This window comes from Marmota flaviventris, chromosome X (genome assembly GCF_047511675.1).
Source record: "Marmota flaviventris isolate mMarFla1 chromosome X, mMarFla1.hap1, whole genome shotgun sequence".
Taxonomy (NCBI): Eukaryota; Metazoa; Chordata; class Mammalia; order Rodentia; family Sciuridae; genus Marmota; species Marmota flaviventris.
In genome coordinates, this window is record NC_092518.1 from 68662905 (window position 1) to 68672006 (window position 9102).

The window sequence follows — 9102 nt, forward strand, 5'->3', positions numbered from 1 at the left end:
GTGGTACAATTTTTCCAAGGGCTTCTTACTTGGAGCTATCAATTGGCTTGGTATCTTGGCATTTTGTATCCTCCCCTTCTGCTTGTAGCAGATTATTTATGGTGTTTGTGTAAAAACCACTATGGTTGTTATCCATACTGAGTGTGCTGGGCCAGTAGTTAAAGACGGGTAAGATACAATTACAATGGTACCAATCTAAGACAGGAGGCTGAAGCCTTGAGGTCAGATCATCTGATGACAGGTAAGGACCATATGTAGTACTGGACAACCTAAAACAGGCACGGTCCCTAAGCCACATAATTGTTATTTCATTAAACAAAAGGCGGAGATGATGAGGGCCACAGACAAGTCAAGATGGCACCTTGCACTTTGCCAAGAGGAGTGGTTTGAGAAATAATGCCAGCGAGCCATTAAGATGATGGAGATTCCTTAATGACTGACTGCTGTGTCTAGATTATGTCAATTAAGTTAAGCTGTGTGTAATCATTAAGATGATGAGGATTCCTTATTGGTTGACAGCTGTATCTAGTTAATGTTAATTAAGTTAAGCTGTGTGTAATTAGTTGGGTATATATATACTTCTCTGTCCCATAATAAAGCGGCTCCTGCTGTATCAACCTTCACAAGTTGCTTGTCACCCCCTGGTTATTTTGCCCAGCCAGACTGTGGCAAGACCCAGAATAGCAAAAGCAATCCTAAGCAGTAAGAGTGAATCAGGCTGTATAGTGATACCAGATTTTAAACTATACTACAGAGCAATAGTAATAAAAACAGCATGGTAATGGTACAAAAATAGACAGGTAGACCAATGGTACAGAATAGAGGACACAGAAACCAACCCACAAAATTACAACTACCTTATATTAGACAAAGGTGATAAAAGCATGCAATGGAGAAAGGATAGCATCTTCAACAAATGGTGCTGGGAGAATTGGAAAGCCATATGCAACAAAATGAAATTGAATCCCTGTCTCTCACCATGCACAAAAGTTAACTCAAAATGGATTAAGGAGCTAGGAATCAAACCAGAAACTCTGTGTCTAATTGAAGAAAAAGTTGGCTCTAATCTCCACCTCGTGGGGGTGGGCTCCAAATTCCTTAATAGGACACCTGTAGCTCAAGAGTTAAAATCAAGGATCAACAAATGGGACTTACTCAAACTAAATAGTTTTTTTCTCAGCAAGAGAAACAATAAGAGAGGTAAATAGGGAGCCTACATCCTGGGAACAAATTTTTACCCCTCACACCTCAGATAGAGCCCTAATCTCCAGAGTATACAAAGAACTCAAAAAATTGAATAATAAGAAGACAAACAACCCAATCAACAAATGGGCCAAGGATTTGAACAGACACTTCTCAGAGGAGGATATACAATCAATCAGCAAATACATGAAAAAATGCTCACCATCGCTAGAAATCAGAGAAATGCAAATTAAAACCACCCTAAGGTACCATCTCACCCCAGTAAGAAAGGCAGCAATTATGAAGTCAAACAACAACAAGTGCTGGCGAGGATGTGGGGAAAAGGGTACACTGGTGCATCGCTGGTGGGACTGTAAACTGGTGCGACCAATTTGGAAATCAGTATGGAGATTCCTCGGAAAGCTGGGAATGGAACCACCATTCGACCCAGCTATTCCACTTCTCAGAATATTCCCAAAAGACCTAAAAAGAGCATAATACAGGGATACAGCGTCATCAATGTTCATAGCAGCACAATTCATAATAGCTAGACTGTGGAACCAACCTAGATGCCCTTCAACAGATGAATGGATTAAAAAAATGTGGCATATATACACAATGGAATATTACTCAGCAATAAAAAACAACAAAATCATGGCATTTGCAGGGAAATGGATGGCACTAGAGCAGATTATGCTAAGTGAAGTCAGACAATCCCTTAAAAACAAATGCTGAATGTCTTCTTTGATATAAGTGGGGGACAACTCAAACAGAGCAGGGAGGAAGAGCATGAGAAGAAGATTACCATCAAACAGGGACGAGAGGTGGGAGGGAATGGGAGAGGCGGGGGGGTGGGTGGGAATTGCACGGAAGAGGGAAGGAGACCCGCATTGTTATACAAAATTACATATAAGATGGTGTGAGGCAAAGAGGAGGAAAAATAAATAAATAAATAAATAAATAAGAGAGAGTGAGATAAATGAGTTATGATAGATGGGGTAGAGGGAGGGGAGGGGAGGGGTTGGGAGGGGGGATAGGAAGGGGATAGGAAGGGCAGCAGAATACAACAGACACTTGTTTGGCAGTATGTATAAACGTGGCTGTATAATCAACATGATTCTGCAATCTGTACATGGGGGAATAATAAGAATTCATACCCCATTTGAAACAAATGTATGATATATGATATGTCGAGATCAATGTAATGTTTTGAGCAACCAATAAATTTCTGATGCTTAAAAAAATTAAAAAATTAAAAATAAATAAATTATGAGCTCTGCAAAAAAAAAAAAAAAGAAGAAGAAGAAGGAGAAGGAGAAAATAAAAAAGACAATTAAGGGAAACAGATAAGTACCAGAAAAATGTATACAAAATAAAGATTTAGGGGATCCAACATGGCCGCGGGCGGAGAGGCAGCGTTTTCAATACCCCCCCACTGATGGGGTCATAAGGATGCATAGATAACGCTTAGACTCTACCAACGGAGATCTCCTAGCAAAATTCCATTGAAGAGAGACCGGCCGGGAGCTACTAGGATTTTTTGAAGCGACAGATTGCCCCAGACGAGCGAATCCCTACCAGGAGACGCAGAGGTCCAGTTCCGCCAGCCACAATCCACGCACCGCTGCGCGGCTGCCGGCCCGTCTGCCAGCAGCAAATGCGACCGGGTCCCACTAACCTCTGAGACGCAGCTTGGCAGGAAGAAGTCTTTAGCCAAGCCTTCATGAAATAGCGAGCTGGGAGCTGAAGCCAACCTTGGACGGACCAGTCCCACCCCTCCCTTCGGACACTCTGGCAAGGAGCCTGGGACCCGCCATAGCAGAGGGGTGACGTCATCGGAGGTCGGCCGACGGAATTCCTTCCCAGCAGAATCCACTTCAGCAGGTGTGTGACTCCCTCCCCATCCAGATACAAGTAGCCAGGACACTTCATGGACCTCTCAGGGGTCTTGTCTGTAGGGTAGCAGAGGGGATCCCCGACCCCCAACCCCCCATATCACCAGCGGTGACTCCCAAGGTCTTAGCCACCAGTTTACCACAGCACTGGGGCTTAAATGGGACACGCGGTAGGGCTGCAAGTGTAACTAGATCTCTGGGGAACCGCTTCTGGTGAACAGGACCTGGCTGGCTGACTGACAGGAGGAAGGGGGGTAAGGGCCGGAGAAGTGAAACGGCTCTGGACTGACAAGTCCAAGGGACTACCAGGAGACGCCTTACAGGGATTGCTATGGGCAGGTAGAGAGCAGAAGCTCCACTCGGAGGGCACAGCTCCGCCTACTGGAAGGGAAGAAAATGGATCTCTAAGACTTCAATATTTTTTCTTTTTTCTTCTTCTCTCTCTGTTCCATTCTCCCCTTTTCCTTCTCTCTTTCTTTCCCATTTTAAGTTTTATTGTTCTTTTCATTCTCCTCTAATCTATCTCTCTCTCTCTCCTTCTTTCTTTTTAAGAGCACCTTCAGGCCGCCTGCCTGCCCGCCTGCCCCTCCTTCTCCTCCTCCCAGATCCACGGAGCCGGAGCAGCTGCCGCAGTCACAGCCACAGGCACTATGGCATCTGGAGTTACAGTGAATGATGAAGTCATCAAAGTTTTTAATGATATAAAAGTAAGGAAATCTTCTACACAAGAGGAGATCAAAAAAAGAAAGAAAGCAGTTCTCTTCTGTTTAAGCGGTGACAAAAGACAAATAATTGTAGAGGAAGCAAAGCAGATCTTGGTGGGTGACATTGGTGATACTCTAGAGGACCCCTACACATCTTTTGCGAAGTTGCTACCTCTGAATGATTGCCGATATGCTTTGTACGATGCCACATATGAAACAAAAGAGTCTAAGAAAGAAGACCTAGTATTTATATTCTGGGCTCCTGAAAGTGCACCCTTAAAAAGCAAGATGATTTATGCTAGCTCTAAAGATGCCATTAAAAAGAAATTCACAGGTATTAAACACGAGTGGCAAGTAAATGGCTTGGATGATATTAAGGACCTATCAACACTTGGAGAGAAATTGGGAGGCAATGTAGTAGTTTCACTTGAAGGAAAACCATTATAAAATGACCATCAAGTGCCATCTGGATCTTAAGGGGTTTCATTTCTCCAGCTCAATCCATTGGAATAGCATTAGTTGTTTTTTCATTTTTTTTCCCTTTCCTCTGGGCCCTTCCAACACAGTGAATGAAGGAGATATCATTCATTTAAGCAGCCTGTCAGTGATTGCCATTAGACTCTTCAAAATGGTTATTTTTATGTAGAAGGAATGCCTACCTGTCTTTATATTAGCCAAAACAACTGGTTATATGCCTCCTTTGCAGCAAGCACTACAATGAATGTGATTGTCAATGTGAATAGTCTAGAACACTGCAAAGGGTAAGCAGATTGAATGCCTTGAAAGTATTATCCACTAGTCAGATGGTGAACTTTTTTCAGTATTATTATAGTTGCACTTGATTGTAGTTCTGTGAGGCGCTGGAGCATTCATACACCTCACCTGCCTTGGCAAGCCTTCTTTTGTGACATGGCAGCACGAATATAACACTATGCATTAAAAGCACTTTTGTTTTTTAAATGAATTTAATCCCCCCAAAGGAATGCCAATTAAGTTTCATTAACTGTGTCATCAATTTATCCTAGTACCTCAGTGTTCATTCCTATTACCTACATATCTTCTTAAAAGAAATATCTGTTATTAATACCTTTTTGTTTTCCATTGAGTGTACACTACTGAATAAGTGTAGGAGTTTTATGTTTACCATGTGAGTCTTGCGACACTAAAGATATTTTGGATATCAGTCATGATGGCAATTTCTGTATAAAAGAGCCTTAAATGGAACATTGTTTTGAGATCAAACTCCCCATCCTCACAAAAATGGCCACGTTGCAATAAAAATTGTGGCATGTTACAAAAAAAAAAAAAAAAGAGCACCTTCATTCCCCTACCCCCCAACTTTCATCCCAAGCATTATGTCTTCCATTACGTGTAATTGCCTAAATGCAAATAGGAGAATGTCTCGAGGCTGTCTATAGGGCTCCTAAATACCTAGGTACTACCAACACCTTGATCCAATTGCCTGTTAGTATCCACCTTCAGTAGAGCAATCTTCTAAAGTAGCTAAGACATACTAACTCTCGTACCATCATAGCACCTAACCTAAACATATAGTCCTAAGAACAAACAACAAATCACTATATGCATACAGGATCCAGAAGCCTTTTATGAATTGAATGAATCAGCTTTAAAGTACAATAAAGCCCAACATTTCTAGACATAATCTCCCACCACAAAGGAGAGAAAACAGAAATATACAAAGCCAAAACAAATGTATAGGAGAAAGCAGTTACAAAGCAGTCAAACAGAGCTGGAAAGTAACGTGAACAACATGAAGAAACAAGGGAAAAAAGGACTACAAACAATGCAGGACAATTTAAATCTACAGGAGGACCTAGAAGCATCAGAAACATGGACAGGGAAAGAAATCAAGGCATACCTAACTCAGATGGAACGGAATATTAGAGAAGACATGAGACAGCAAGTCCAAGCATTGAAAGTATATTTTGAAAACGAACTAAACAAACAAATTCAAACTGCGAAGAATGAGCTTTACCAGGAGATAGAGATTTAAAAAAAAAACAAACAGAAATCCTAGAAATGCAAGAAACCATAAACCAGAATAAAAACTCTAACAAGATTATTACAAATAGATTAGATCAAGTAGAAGTCAGAACATCAGATAATGAAGACAAAGTTTATCAACTTGAAAAGAATATAGTCAACACTGAAAAGATGCTTAAATCTCATGAGCAATCTATCCAAGAGATATGGGATCTCATAAAAAAACCAAATCTGAGAGTCATTGGGATAGAAGAAGGCACAGAGGATCAAACCAAAGGAATGGACAACATATTAAAGGAAATAATCCTAGAAAACTTCCCAGAGATGAAAGATGGAATGGATTGCCAAATCCTGGAAGCCTACAGGACCCCAAACATCCAAAACCATAATAGACCAACTCCAAGACATATAATTATGAGGATAGCTAACATACAGAACAAGGAGAGAATATTAAAAGCTACGAGAGAAAGGAGGCAGATTACATTCAGGGGTAAACCAATTAGGTTAATGACTGATTTTTCATCACAGACTTTGAAAGCCAGAAGATCCTCGAACAACGTGTTTCAAATGCTGAAAAATAATGGATTCCAAACAAGAATACTGTATCTAGCAAAATTAAGCTTCAGATTTGACAATGAAATTAAAATCTTTCATGATAAACAAAAGCTAAAAGAATTCGCAGCCAGAAAACCAGCACTGCAAAGCATTTTGAGCAAAATACTACAAGAAGAGGAATTGAAAAATAGTGCCCAAAACTAACAGTGGGAGGTATCTCAGTAAAGGGGGAGAAAAATAACCAAAGAGGAAAAACTAGCCAAACTAAAATAAATAAATAAATAAACATGACTGAAAGTACAAACCATATTTCAATTGTAACCTTAAATGTTAATGGCTTAAATTCACCAATCAAGAGACATAGGCTAGTAACCTGGATTAAAAAAACAAATCCAACAATATGCTGCCTTCATGAGACTCATATGATAGGAAAAGATATACACAGGCTGAAGGTGAAAGGTTGGGAAAAATCATACCACTCATATGGCCCTTGGAAGCAAGCAGGAGTGGCCATACTCGCAACGAATAAAATCAACTTCAAACCTAAGTTAATCAAAAGGGATAAAGAAGGACACTATATACTATTAAAAGGAACCATCCACCATCAAGACATAACAATTATCAATTTGTATGCACCAAAAAATGGTGCTGCAAGGTTCATAAAACAAACTCTCCTCAAGTTCAAGAGTCAAATACACCACAACACAATAATTATGGGGGACTTCAACACACAACTCTCACCATTGGACAGATCCTCTAGACAAAAGCTGAACAAAGAAACTATAAAACTCAATAACGCAATCAATAACCTAGACTTAACCGACATATATAGAATATATCAACCATCCTCAAGTGGATACACGTTCTTTTCAGCAGCACATGGATCCTACTCAAAGATAGAACATATATTATGCCATAGGGCAACTCTCAGTAAATATAAATGTGTGGAGATAATACCATGCACCATATCTGATCATAATGGAATGAAACTGGAAATCAATGATAAAAGAAGAAAGGAAAAATCCTACATCACATGGAAAATGAACAATATGTTACTGAATGATCAATGGGTTACAGAAGACATAAAGGAGGAGATAAAAAAATTCTTAGAGACAAATGACAATACAGACACAACATACCGGAATCTATGGGACACAATGAAAGCAGTTTTAAGAGGGAAATTCATTTCTTGGAGTTCTTTCCTCAAAAAAAGAAAAAACCAACAAATAAATGAACTCACACTACACCTCAAAAACCTAGAAAAGGAAGAGCAAAACAACAGCAAATGTAGTAGAAGACAAGAAATAATTAAAATTAGAGCAGAAATCAACGAAATTGAAACCAAAAAAAACATTGAAAAAATTGAAAAAACTAAAAGTTGTTTCTTTGAAAAAATAAATAAGATCGACAGGCCCTTAGCCATGCTAACGAAGAGAAGAAGAGAGAGAACTCAAGTTACTAACATATGGGATGAAAAAGGCAATATCACAACAGACACTACAGAAATACAGAAGATCATTAGAAAGTATTTTGAAACCCTATATTCCAATAAAATAGAAGATAATGAAGATATCAATAAATTTCTTAAATCATACAATCTACCCAGATTGAGTCAGGAAGACACACACAATTTAAACAGACCAATAACAAAAGAAGAAATTGAAGAAGCCATCAAAAAACTACCAACCAAAAAATGCCCTGGACTGGATGGGTATACAGCGGAGTTCTACAAAACCTTTAAAGAAGAATTAATACCAATACTTTTCAAGCTATTTCAAGAAATAGAAAAAGAAGGAGTTCTTCCAAATTCATTCTATGAGGCCAACATCACCCTGATCCCGAAACCAGACAAAGACACTTCAAAGAAAGAAAACTACAGACCAATATCTCTAATGAACTTGGATGCAAAAATTCTCAATAAAATCCTGGCGAATCGAATACAAAAGCATATCAAAAAAATTGTGCATTATGATCAAGTAGGATTCATCCCTGGGATGCAAGGCTGGTTCAATATACGGAAATCAATAAATGTAATCCACCACATCAATAGACTTAAAGACAAGAACCATATGATCATCTCGATAGATGCAGAAAAAGCATTCGACAAAGTACAGCATCCCTTTATGTTCAAAACACTAGAAAAAATAGGGATAACAGGAACTTACCTCAACATGGTAAAAGCTATATATGCTAAACCTCAGGCTAGCATCATCCTAAATGGAGAAAAACTGATGGCATTTCCTCTAAAATCTGGAACAAGACAGGGATGCCCTCTATCACCACTTCTATTCAATTTAGTTCTTGAAATACTAGCCAGAGCAATTAGACAGACAAAAGAAATTAAAGGCATAAAAATAGGAAAAGAAGAACTTAAATTATCGCTGTTTGCGGATGACATGATAATATATTTAACAGACCCAAAAGGGTCTACAAAGAAACTGCTAGAGTTAATAAATGAATTCATCAAAGTGGCAGGATATAAAATCAACATGCATAAATCAAAGGCATTCCTGTATATCAGCAACAAAACTTCTGAAAGGGAAATGAGGAAAACCACTCCATTCACAATATCCTCAAAGAAAATAAGATACTTGGGAATCAACCTAACAAAAGAGGTGAAAGATTTATACAATGAAAACTACAGAACCCTAAAGAGAGAGATAGAAGAAGATCTTAGAAGATGGAAAAATGTACCCTGTTCATGGATAGGCAGAACTAACATCATCAAAATGGCGATATTACCCAAAGTTCTCTACAGGTTT

General features: G+C 39.0%; 1 pseudogene; it reads left to right on the plus strand.

Annotated features, from left to right (window-relative positions):
• The first annotated feature begins 3668 nt into the window (after nucleotides 1-3668).
• On the plus strand, nucleotides 3669-4861 carry LOC139703101 (cofilin-2 pseudogene; annotated as a pseudogene).
• The last annotated feature ends 4241 nt before the right edge of the window (nucleotides 4862-9102 follow it).